The sequence below is a fragment of the Condylura cristata genome, unplaced genomic scaffold, assembly GCF_000260355.1.
Source record: "Condylura cristata isolate star-nosed mole 26May11 unplaced genomic scaffold, ConCri1.0 scaffold00004, whole genome shotgun sequence".
In the NCBI taxonomy this organism is placed as follows: domain Eukaryota; kingdom Metazoa; phylum Chordata; class Mammalia; order Eulipotyphla; family Talpidae; genus Condylura; species Condylura cristata.
In genome coordinates, this window is record NW_004567105.1 from 22,167,077 (window position 1) to 22,181,106 (window position 14,030).

Consider the following 14,030-nt stretch of genomic DNA (forward strand, 5'->3'; position numbering starts at 1 on the left):
CATAAAAATCACACCCTAAGTTGAGAATAAAAATATGATCCACTTGCAACCATTGTGATTATTAGAGAATCCAAGAGAATCCACTCCCAAAGAAAAAAATTAGGTGGCCTTATGACAAGAAAATGAATTGTCAAACTATTTCCCAGTACTTTAATCATCAAAAAATCTATTGACAAAAATCTTTTAGGTCCAGTAATTTGACATGTGTGTCTGCCAGGAAAGGTTGACCATCAATTTTGCATTGCACTGATTTTTCAAAAAGTTTAGAAAATTCTGCCCTCAATAAACCTTTGCTGATGTTATTCACTTAATAATTAATCATTTGACCATACTCAATTTTTTTTTCAAGGGAGGTGAGAGAAAGATATTATTAATTCATAAAATATAATAAGTATAGAGAAACCATGGCTAACACTCTCTCCTTTACTAGTTTATTATTGCTTTTATTTAACCTTTTGCCTATCTATATGCAGCCAATGTACTTAGATGTGAATTCAAAACTGTAATATGAAAACTATTAGATAACTGTTAAAGTGAATGATTTGGATACTCTGCAATACCAGGTGTAAAAATGACCAATATTCTGTTATTTATTACTTCTTGTTGGCAGACATACTTGAGATTTCAACTTAGAAAAAAAAAAAGTATGGTCAGAATTAAGTAATGATGGGAGAATGACATTCATGGAAATGAATCCAAATTTTACTTCTTAAGTTTTAAAATATGAGATTGGAGGAAGAAGGCAGAAGCAAATAAATTTTCATAGTTTTGCAGTATACTTTTTTTTTATACTGCATTTGTTTTAGATTTCTATTCTTTGTGATCATCCTTTCATTCCCTTCTACTTATAAATTAAATTTTTATCTTCAAAATGGTAAAACTTGCCTTCAATAGTACAATGTTGTATACATTTGCAATGATTAGTGAAGACAAGAAAAAGAATGTGACTGTTTAACTGACCCCATGAGCTCCATTCTGGAGTAACTGGAGATTTCTAATCCCCATTCTTCTGGTAATGTGTATTATAGAATTATTCCTGGAGTACGTCTTAACCCTCTCTTTTGAATGTATGTTCCCAAAAGCTGTTTTAAAGATACACCCTTGGTGAGGCTATCTGAGTAGCATATTTGACTGACTACAGCTCAAATATCTACAGAACTTTGAGTTTGGGAGTGTGAACAGAAAAGTTCTTGTTTTTAGTCTCCCAAGACAATGTCTCTTAAACAAGTTCACTTTGGTAAGCTTTATACACAAATACACACACACACACACACACACACATATAAACTAAATTGGGGTCATCCTAATTCTGGGTAACAAACAAGAGTTGAGAGATTCTTCAGCAGCACATTTAAGCATGCTCAAATTGTCCACCCCCAAGAAGGAAATGAAACCATGCCTCTAAGTCAAGAAACACATGGGACTGAACGTTGACCAATCACCTCTTGACTGGCTTTCCACCAAACTGAAATACACTGAATGAAAATCTTATTTGCATATAATGAACCCATAAATGTGGACTAATTCCACTTTTTTGTGACATCAACAACTCCAACACAGCCTAAAACATGTTTGGGACTGCATTTCCTGTAACACCCAACTGCAACTCAATTGGGCATTGGTTTATTAATGTACCTTTTATTCATTCAAACAACCTTCCAACATGGAATAGCTTGCCTCTTTCTTCCATCTCACTCTGACCTCTATGTACTGGAGTTAGTTTCAGATTGCACCTGTAAAGCTGTCTTGTTTCAATTTTCAATATGTGGTGGTGGGATGAAAAAGGATTACTCAGAGTCCCTGTGCAGAACAATGAGAAGTCTGAAGGGACTATACCATGAAAGTGCAATCCAGCTTGAAGGATAGACTCTCAAATCAGACAGGAAAAAAAAAAAAAAAAAGATAAAAGAAACAAATACGCAAACAGGGAATGCACAAGTGTGTGAGGGAGTATAGCCAGCTCGCCCAGCCAAGGTTGGGAAATAGGGAGAAAGTCAAGGAAAGTGTTAGTGTTTATACTACTCTAACCATAACATGTATTGCTGTTTCTGCACATGCTGTTTTCAGCCTGTCTAGATCCTCATACCAGGACTATTGCCTTCAGAGGTTTCTTAACAACTTTTCCTGATTCCGTATACTGAGAGACACAAAATAATCAAAGCAAAGAATAATCTAGGCAAAGACACATAATAGTTGAGGCACCAGGTAATCCAAGCTCCCACATAAAGAATTTGACATTATATCACCACCTGTATGACTTATTATGCCCAATTCAGAGATACTGAAATAGAAGTCTGGGACCTCCCTGGTGGTACAAGATAGCACTAAGAAGCTATCTGCAGCCACTGCAGCATGAGTTGGATCCCTGACCTGGGAACTGCCTCATATGGCCCAGCAGACTTCTGCCTGACCCATGCTCCCCTCAGCATTGCATTTCAGGCAATCAATCTGCCTTATTCTGCTTCCCACTTAATCTCTGGTGAGTCCTCTCAACCCCTGTACCTCTGGCCCACACCCCAGGTTTTGTATGCATAAATAATGAAATCTTTGAAAAAAAGGAAAGAAAAGTCTGGAGAACTTTTAATAACTAACTGAATTCCAGGAGTAAGTGACAGAACTAGAACCAAGTCAAGTGTTTCTCTCTCAGCACACTATGAATCCTTTTTTAACCACAGATTTTACTTCTTCTGCCAGTTAGCTTATTATTCCTTTTGTTGTTTTGAATTCCTGACTGTTAGTTTGGTGCCTGTCCTTCTCCCAAACTATTCCCATGCCCATCTTTAGCTTATTGATTGTAAAATGATATACTTCAGTGGAGATAGACTTTAACCCTCATGTTGCCAATCTCAGGTTCCTTACAATATGCTGTTTTATTATAAAATGTTATCACATTTGATATTTCATGGAACATGAGGTTAATTATTTCTTCACCCTGATAATTTTGGAAGTGAAGATATTTGAACAGATAATAATGGTTTCAGTTAAGGGGTAATATGAAACATACAATGAACTTTGGACATACTTATGTGAATGTATCTAATAAGCACAAATATCAGCAGTTCATGGTTTGAGTTTATCAACAAATCTTTTGAAAAAAAAGAACATCTAATAAAGATGACTAAATGTCCTTCAATTAGAAGAGTAGGCCATTCAATACTTTTTCTTGTTAATAAGACCAAAATGGTAAGAGAAGGGGGTATGAATAGATTAACATATTACTGATATTTTTCTAAGTGTGATTTACAGTAAAAAAAAAAAGTGTGTGTGACATATTATTAATGGGGTAGCTACATCAAATGATTATTTAACTGGCTTTTGAGGAAGTCTCTGTCCAGATGCTCATATGAGATTTTACCCCTAAGGTCAGAGTTAGGACAGGCAGGTGGGAGACTCAAGTTTGACCAAATGAACTCAGAACATACACTTGCACACAGTGATGACTAAGTGATGAATATGCTAAGAAAGCCATTGAGATAAAATGGGATGCTTCCTGGGACACTGAAATAAAAGCAAAGACTCTTCCTGATTGGACCCAAATCTGGAAGGCTGGGAACAAGAGAACAAAGCCAGTACGGTGCATTCAGAGCCAAACCATGTAGCGGATATAAGTCCTGTTGACAGGATTTGCGACTCTGGATCAAGCTGCACCTGAAAACTTACAGCTGGACATTTCAGTTACATGAGGCAATAAATTTTTGTGTGTTGTTGTTTAAGCCAGTTTGAATTGCATTTCCTGTCATCTGCAAGGAATAATATTAACCAATACAAAACAGATGACTTGGATAGAGTGACCCAGCAGAAACCGGTTTATATTAGTAGCTTTAAAACTCAGTGTATCTAAGAAAAGAAGTTCTGTTTTGTATAGAAAATGGAAAATAGCTTGGAGATAGGGGTATATGTGAAGAAAAAAGAGCTGAAAGAGTGCTCATGTCTAAAATGACATTGAGATATTAGTAAAAATAGTAATTGGTAAAGCAGATTATAATTGGAAGTTACAGCAGTTCCAATGTTTTTCCTGCACTTCTGGGGCTTATTGAGCAAATTACAGTGGCAGTCAAAGTTCCACTAGATGATCTGAGGAGTAAACCTAGGTGAATGGGAATGAGATGGGGTCATGCAAATTGGAACTTGAGCCAAATAAGTATGGGGAGCTCTTTGTGCAAGGAAAAAGTAAAGGTTAACTTTAAAGTACTTAAAATACTGGAGTAGTGGGAAAAAAAAAAAAGAAAAGAAATGTACATGCAAAGGACAACTAGCTTGCTGGACCAAAGAATCTACACAGAGAGGTATGACCAATCAGGAGGCAATTATTGGTAGACAGAGCAGGAAAAGAAAATCAAAGCTAATGGGTCCCAGTGGAGCTGAAGAACAGGGAATTTTGTAATCCAGGAGTACTGTGCAGAGTGGCATGTGTGAAATTGTGATCCGAAATAAGGAAAGTTTCTCAGAATTACAGGCTCTAAGGTATGGCTGAGAAAATTAGTTACCAATGTAGACTGAAAGGAAAATTTCTTGGAAATAATATAGGCCAAGACTCAGCTGTGCTAGATGAGCCAGCTATAAAGTTATTCATGTCATACAGCTTGATGAGAAGAAATGAAGTTAAATAACTGAAAAAGGAACCTTTGTACCCTGTTGGTGAGATGATAGACTGGTGTAGCCTCTATGGAAAATAATGTGGAGGTTTCTCAAACTAACTCATGCTGAGTCTTTGAAGAGTTAAGGGCATCAGTATATGTTACACAGAAGGAAGTAAATTAAAAATTGAGAGTTATTTACTATTGAACTTTCTATTTTATTTTTTTTACTATTGAACTTTCTATTTTATATATGACCTTTATATGATTTTTTTTTTCTATGAACTTTATATTGAACGTCTGATTTCATAGTTGGGACATCAAACTGTAGAGTGAAATGCTTAAGTACCCTTCCCAAAGTTAATTACATTCCATGTAAATTGTAAGGATAGTCAATGGAGTTCATATAGTCTATATAAAAGGTAGATTTCCCAAGTGCCACTAAAGTGTCACGAGGAAGACAAGTGATCCTGACCTGGGGAGGAGCTTTAGAGCTAAATCAGAAAATAATATAGATGTGGGAAAAAAGGGCACTGAGTCTGAGAAGGGATTAAATATCAAAGATCTATGAGGAATCCATGCAATTCAACAAAAATAAAGAGCTCAATAATAATAAAAAAAAAAAAAAACTCAGAACTTCTGCAAAGAATATATACAGATGACTAATAGACACATGAAAAAATCTTCATCAAGACATATTTTCAGGGAAATGCAAGTCAAAACCACACTGAGATGCACCTCCCACCTGTGAGAATGGCCCTTATCAAAAAGATCAAAAACAAGTGTTGACAAGGACGTGGAGAATAAAAGCAACCTCTTTATGCTGCTGGTGGGAATGTAGACTTGTCCAACCTGTACAGAAAATAGTATGGAGTTCCTCTAAATATTAAAAATATGTCTAACTTCTGATCCAGCTACTCCATTCCCAGGCATATAACTGAGTAATGCAAAAACACTAGTTCAAAGTGATATATGAGCAAGTCCTATTTTCATGTACAATAGTCAATCAATAGAATCAACCTAAATGCCCAAAGACAGGTGAACACACTAGGAAGGTGTAATATACTAATCAACTGTAAACAAGGATAAACACTTGTCATTTGCCACAACATGAATGAAACTGGTAGGTATTGTGCTAAGCAAAAATATGTTAGCAGGAGAAAGACAAATGCCAGATATCGTCACTTATATCTGAGAAACCAAACAAAGGGTCAGATAAAACCAAACTAAGGATTAAGCCTAGAAAGCAGTTGTAGAACTGGGGTCCAGAGGGAGAGTGGGGAGAAGAAGTTGGGGTGCCATATGGACTATGATAGTGGACTGTGATGAGAATCTTCAGTGTCCATTTTAAAACTAAAGGAATAACTGGCCCTCCCTGGTGGCGCAGCGGGTTAAAGCACAGCACTGAGAAACTAAAGCCACTTCCACATGAGTTCGATTCCCGCCTGCCCCGGAGGTGACCACATGGCGTGGCAGACCTCTCCTGACCGCCCACTGCTCCCCTCAGCAGTGTACCTCGTCAATCTGCCTGTTCTGCTCCCCACTCTGTCTATGGTGAAACCTCTCACTGCCCCTGAGCTTCTGGACTGTACCCCAGTTCTGTATGCACAAATAAATAAATCTTAAAAAAAAAACTAAAGGAATAACTGGTAAGCTGTTTTGAGTTTAGTTTAGGGTCTCTCTCTCTCTCTCTTTTTTTTTTAATTTAGAAAACATTACAGATTTTAATATTACAGTAATTCAATGGAATTTTATTTACTACAATCCTATCCATGCTACAAAGAAAAGCAAAACACATCAATATCAGTTGTATGAAATGCAAAACACATTTTCAAGTCACTTAGTAAATTGCAATGTTGCAAAATATACTGATGTGTTAATACAGAAGTTAAATATCTTTTATCTAGCCATAAGAAGAATGGAATCATGAAAAGGCATCGCACTGATTGCAGAAAGGAGCAGAGCTATTGCAAATTGGTTAAATTTTCAGAACTTGACAAAATTTAAGTTTTGAAAATCTTGTTTCTTCACCCTTAAGATGAGAATAAAAAAGAATAGCATTTCTTAGGGCTTTTGATAGGACTAAAAAAAGGGGAAAGTATGCACAAAGTTCTTCAAATTTAAAATTTATATTTAAGCAATTAATTTAAAATAAAAATAGTAAAATAAAAATAAAAATTGCATAGTCTAGATTCAAACATATGTGCCCAAATACTAGTGTTACCAATTAATAATGAAAGGATGTTAGAGAAATGTAATGAACATTGTGTAAAGTGTATATACATTTGTTGAGATAATAAAGTCTGGCTCATATGACCTTTGATTATTAAGATGTGTTAACCTAATTGAAGTACCCATACTAATTCTGAGGCATATTTAGCTGTCACTAAGAGACTGTCATTATTATTATATTCCTTGTTACCGTCTTTAGTTTTATTATTTAATAAAGATACCACAGAATAATTCTTATAGATTATTAAAATTAATAAAATGAACATAAAGTTAATAAATCAATAAGCAATCTTTAATTTGTAACTACAGAACTTTTCTGTAATTTCTTTTCATCTATCTGTATTATTTAAAGTTTACCTTTTAAGGTTAATGATTTTACTTGATATATTTATATTTTTCTACTAACTGATGACCAACAACATGGTTTTGTCTGTATAAATCAAATGATAAGCCTTATTATATGTATATATTTATAAAAATTAAATTCTTTGATTAATAAAATACAAAATAATAATTCTAACATCATTACTGATTTTTTTTAAATCAAGCTAGATAACATACTCTTAAAAGTTAAGAAGAAAGCATAATTTATTACAATTAACATATTTGTGTACATAAGTAAAAATTCATAGTGTAGTTTACATCAAATATGTTTGAATACATGCATTTTTAGTATTTAGCAATATGATGATAAAAAGTAGATGATAAAAGTAGGGTCTTCTGGGCTCTCCCTGGTTGCGCAGCGAGTTAAAGCACAGCACTAAGAAGCTAAAGCCACTTCCGCATTAGTTCGATTCCCGCCTGCCCCGGAGGTGACCATATGGTGTGGCAGACCTCTCCTGACCCTCCCGCTGCTCCCCTCAGCAGTGTCCTTCGTCCACCTGCCTGTTCTGCTCCCCACTCTGTCTCTGGTGAATCCTCTCACCCTCCGCATCTCTGGCCTATACCCCAGTTCTGTATCAATCAATAAATAAATCTTAAAAAAAAAAAAAAGTAGGGGCTTCTTTGTCTTTACTTTTCCACAATTACCAACACATTTGGGCTGTGATCATTGTGATACAATCAGAAGAAAAGAAAAAAACAAAATGACAAACTTAGATTAACTATAGAAGAGCAGACATCATTATTCTAAAATTATTAAATTAAATAGAGAAATATACCAACTATGAAAAATAGATAATATTTCATCTTTTGTTTTTCTTCTCCTTAGTTTTCCTATAAGACTGACGAGGTAAGCAAGATACTTTACTCATAGTATATATATCCCTTACTCATATTTAAAATGAAGAACAGTACCAACAAATGTACAAACTAAAACGAACGTACTAGTTGCAAGGCCCAAGGTTTAGTTCAGAGTAATTTTATCCACCTCCCAGATGTGTGAAATTGGCATATCATTGCTTCCAAATTTGTATATTTTATGGAACACAAGTGTTAGGATGTGCTTCAAGATAAAAATTCCAAGGGGAAAACTGATTCCATGGTTGAAAGTTATTATTTTCTTGTGTGGTCATTTATACTGGTTCACTAAAGTTACCTAGAAATCTTTTGATTTGATAAAGAAGCTTCCTTATCTTTGCTAATCCAGTGTTTCTCAAATACTTTTCTTTTTCTTTTATTTTCTATCACTCTTCACAGTCAGTAACACTTGGCAGTAAGTTGGACTGTAGGGTGAGCATACCGGGGTTCAGATCCTGGCTTTGCTCTGCCGCAAGGAAATGCACTTCTTCAAACCAGTTATGCAACATTGTTTTTAAATAATTTTATTTTATGTTTTAGATTTACAGAAGCATTGTAAAGTTGATAGATGATACATGCTCCATGCAGTTTATACTGTTGTTACCATGTATGTTGAAATGGCTGATACAAATAGAGAACAAATACTGATACATTAATATTAATTAAAAACATTTTATTCAGCTGGTCTTGTTATTAATCTTTTTTTTTTTTTATGTTTCAGGAGCCTATTCACATGATCACATTGTTTTCTGTCATTATATTCTTAAGGTTCCCTTTGATTTTGACAATCTCAGATTTTCTTGTTTACTTAAATGCTATTTTGGCAGCTTTGAGGAATACTTAACAGGTGAGATGTATCTGGTGTTATTTTGTTTTTGTTTTTCATAATTCCATAAGGGTTAACACTTAACACTTCCAGGATACAAAACTGCTTTCTATTAGTAAGTCAAAGAGTGAAAAAATATCAGGATAAATGACAAGCTTAAATTTTAAGTGCATACAAATAAGAACATTAAGGAGAACTGACTAGATTTCATTGTAGGTTGGCAAGCATATTTGTAATGATCATATTGTGCACAAGGTTCTTAATAAATCCTTCAGCTTTAGTCTCAACCTTGATGAAAATGAGATCATTCACAGTAATCAAATGGAAATGATGAATTGACTAGAACTTGAACTTCATGGGGTATAATGTAATCTTGGGGAGAGAGGAAGTAGATTATTATTTACATATTTAGGAAAGAGTAAAGTAAATTTAAATTGGATACTAAAGAAGTTTTTAGCAGCCTTCAAAAAAGCTAATCTTTAAAATGATAGAGGTTAAATGAGATACTGTGACCTATTTTCTATAAAGATAAATTTTATGAAGATTGTAGTCTCTTATTAAATATTCTTAGCATTTCAGAGAGATCTTGAAAAATGTTGGCCTTTTGGGACTACTAAGGGTATGGCATTTCATATTCTGCAAAGCAATATTGGCCTTAAATTGAACCATTTATTTTGTCCTTGTTAAATGTCACAGTTGTCCTTCCCTTGAGTTATTAGTTTTATCACCTACAAGTTCTTTTCAGGAAAAACTGGTGAGTATCATAATGGACCAAAATACAGAACTGATGTAGTCTGAGGTCTGGACCACTAATAATTGGAGGCCAATAAAAAATCTTGGTTCCCAAAAGAGATATTTAAATCTAGGCATTTAGATGTGTAAAAAGCTGATCTTATTGAGTCAGATTATAAACTGAGGTAAGAAAATAATTTCTCACTTCATCAAAGAGGCCAAAAGCCCAATCAATGAAATCTTTTATAACTATAGTTGCTGATTTCCTTCTTCCTTTAAAAATTCATAAAATAAGATTATTATCTGAGAAGTGAAGCCTGGTTATTCCCTGGATGTAATATTATCTCTCCTTAATGATGGTCATAAATTACAACAGTATACAAAGTACTTCATGTGATTGGGAGGGCAAATCTTTCAATCACAGTGTAATACATATCGGCTACACTATTACTTATTTTTCACACTGACCCATGCTTTGTTGTTTTTGAATGAAAATACCTTAAATATTTATTATTTAGTAAATATGGTTACGTTATTTTTAAGAAAAGGGTGAATAAAAATGTGCAGTTTCTAGAAGAGTAGGAAAAAAAGTACTATTATGTGGACACTCATGGAAAGCAGGCAAAGAGAAAGTAAAAAATGCAAAACCCAATATATCCACACTTTTTGACAGAGACTCTAAAGGGGAATAACATAGCAGGAAAAGAAAACAAATCAATATAACATTTTTCATTATGAAATTTAGAATAAAAGATAAAAATGCCTAGGAAGTGAAAGATCTACATTATTTATGAAAGATACTATGTTGGGCAGCTTGTGTTTGATACAGAGGATACTAAAAGCAGAGTTTGATCCTGTAGAACACTACTGATGAGATTACATTAGTAGGACAGAGTCCTGAGCTGACCATATTAGAACCTAGAGTTGAGTGAAAACCTACTAGGGAACTGGACAGGGGTTATATGCTAGCAATGCAGTCAAAGAATGGCTGTATCCAAAATTATGTAAGGAAGCTGCAACACTGTTTCTAGGGAGCTGAGCAAAATAAAGTTAATTCATTCTCTGGACCTCTCTGGTGGCTCAAGGGTTAAGTCTCAGCCCTCGAAAGTATCCACAGCCACTGCAGCACAAGTTTGATCCCAGCACAGGGAGGTGACCCACATAGGACAGCAGACCTCTCCTGTCTGACTTTGAAATCATTTATGTCCTCCCCAACCATATAAGATAGAGAATGGAACTTCTATAGCACACACTAGCAAAGAATTCACTAACCTCAGAGAAGACATAAAGCTTCTTGAAATGTTTTTGGTACACTGAGGATCTGCACCAACAGTATTGAGGCAAAAATAAGAAATCCAAAGATTACGGCAATAGGCTAGCTGCTCTCTGCTGAGAATTTAAACACTGCATCTGAAGAGGTGAGAAACTGTTCCCCTAAATTAAATGTACTATGCAATATCAATAAAAATTATTATGATCAAATGTTAAAATAATAATAATAAAGGAGAACTACCCAAGGTTAAGTCCAAATCCAAGGAAACTACTGCGACTGTTCTAATTCTGATCAAGTGAGTGTTTCATTAATACAGAGTTGCCTTGTCTTTTATGTAAGAATTACATAAAAAAAGTATATGTTTTGGAAAAGTATATGCTTTTATTATTTTTAGGTTGCTTTTTAAAAAAGATTTCCTTTATTTATTTATGCATACAAAAACTGGGGTACAGGCCAGAGATGTGGGAGGTGAGAGGATTCACCAGAGACATCAGAGAGCAGAATAGGCAGATCTACTGAAAATACTACTGAGGGGAGCAGTAGGAGGGTCAGGAGAGGTCTGTTGTGCCATGTGGGTCACCTCCCTGGCTGGAAAATAAACTCAGGCTGCAGTGGCTGCAGGTAGCTTCACAGTGCTTAAACTTTAACCTCTGAGTCATCAGGGAGGCCCATTTTCTTTTAGATAACATTGGTTTAACATATTGTTAACATATTGATTTAGCAGTATAAAAAAATTGAATTACAGATGTGTGGGTACTCTTGAATACCCTGAAACTCCAAATTTCCCCCACACCTTCTTGACTGAAAGTAGCTATCTTTCCCCACTGTCTGCTGGAGCCAATCTGTTTTACTTGGAAACACCACAGTGACAATACTGGAAGAGCTGCCCTATATGAAAACACTGATTATTTTTGTTCTCTAACTGGAGTTTTTCTCCAGGCCTGAGGACATGTAATTGGAGTCATTTCCTAGACCAGAAGGGCACAGGTACTGTGTGACCTCTGAGGAAAGTAATTATACACAAGAATTGCAAGGTTTTGCTAGCTTACATCAGCACAAATCTGAAGACTAGATGTGGGAAAATGATTCTCATAATGAAATCAAATTTGAAAAGTTTATTGTTAGATCAGGCAAATGTCAATGACATGAAAGAAAATGAATTGTTCTTGATTAAAGGAAAGGTATAGAAACATGAAAACTAAATGCAGTGTGTGATGGATTAGACCAGGGGTCAGAATAGAAAATTATCTTATTAATGGGAAAATTGGCAAAGTGCATGTGGTTTGAAAATCTGGTAATAACATTAAATCTTCTTTAGTTCAAATATATTTGTATTTGTTCATCACATTTAGATGAAATTAAGTTAGATTTCTGATTTTGATAATGTACTACGGTTATATGTGAAAATATTCTTTGGTATAGAACAACTATAGTCAAGAGTGATGTAGTAAGTACACCTGTAATGCACTCTCAAATCATTTAGATAAATAATATAAAATAAAGATATATATGTATATATATATATATATATGTGTGTGTGTATGTGTACACATACACACATAAACATGTGGTACAATATAGAGCAAATGGCTAGTGAAATGAGGCAAAGAGTAAACAAATTTTCAGTAAAGCTCTAGTCTATTTTTACAGTTGTTCAATAAATTTGAAACTGTGCTAAAATTAAATTTATAAAAAGAAGGGTTAAATAATGAAAATAATGAGATTGGGCAAATAACAGAATTTAATCTGTTCATTCTGGACTTCTTTAGCCATGCCCATTGGTACTTTTTAAAAACATTTGTAATTCCCAAATAATCTGTTTTTTAAATAAAATACATTTCCTTAAAGTCAGAAACAAATAAAGTGAATATTATATTTTTCAGAAATTAATTGCCTTGTAAGGAAGTTAGACTAAAGCTCATATGACAACATAAAAGGACAACATAAGAAAGACAGCATAGTAAGTGATTGGCATTTGCTGTATAGATTCTTATTTTTATTGTACATTTATACTGTTCTAAATAAATAAATATTTATGTAACATTTATATCTGTCAGTCTGTCAAAACCCACAATATGTCACCTAGTGACAATATAGCTGCTTGTTATGCCAGGAGCATAAAAATGTAATTTCAAATGTCTAATAATCATACTATAAATAAATGAATGAAGAAAATAGATACTACGATTTTTTAAAAATTTCATTTCATTCCACAGCAACATAACTCTGGACTTATCTTTAGTATTAGAAAAAGAGTAACTGGATCATTAGAAATTAAATCTACATTTTTATAATTTCAAACTATGTCAGATTAAACATTGAACATAATATATTTATATATTTTTCTAGTTACAATATTAGAGTAAATTATCATTGAATATGTTAAACACATAGCTGTGAAAATAATGAATATGCAATATGTAAAGTATGTGGACCAAATTTGGAAAAACACAAGTTGGATTCAATTAATATGAAGTAGCTCAAAGACTAAAGTGTAAAATGCAGGGACAATGTTATTAACATGGTTCAGAAAATAATGCCTTATCTAAAAGTGTTGTGTCTTATGTCTTCTTGTATGTTGTCAAATCAACAATTCTACTAAAAGACACACTGGAAAAAGAGCTATATGTAGAATTCAAGATGCTAGCCATTTTATGAATTCCAAGTATTAGTGAAATATGTTTCACAATGTATATGTGATTTTAATTATTTTTATCAACATTTTTTATGCCCCATGTTGTAGCATATCTTTGAAAAAGGTATACTTGAATATATAATCTAATCTCAAAGAAAAAAAATATGATTAATGGAGAAAGTTTTACTGTATTTTATAAAATGTGCAATAAAAAGAAACATAATATTTAGTTCCTCAGTTATGTAAAAGTTTAATATATTGGAAATTTCAAGGTCAATAAAACTTTCTATGAATATCTTTCTGATATACAAATGACTTAAAAATCATTACAGATAATAAAATATAATAAAAAGGTTATAGAAACATAAATAAGTTATTTGAAGTATTGAATGTCATATTCTTTTTTCATTCCAATAAGGGTAGTTCTTAAAGTTATAACAGGAATGTCAAATTTAAGAAAAATAGATTCATATGTATATATATATATATATATATATATATTCTTATTTTCCAATA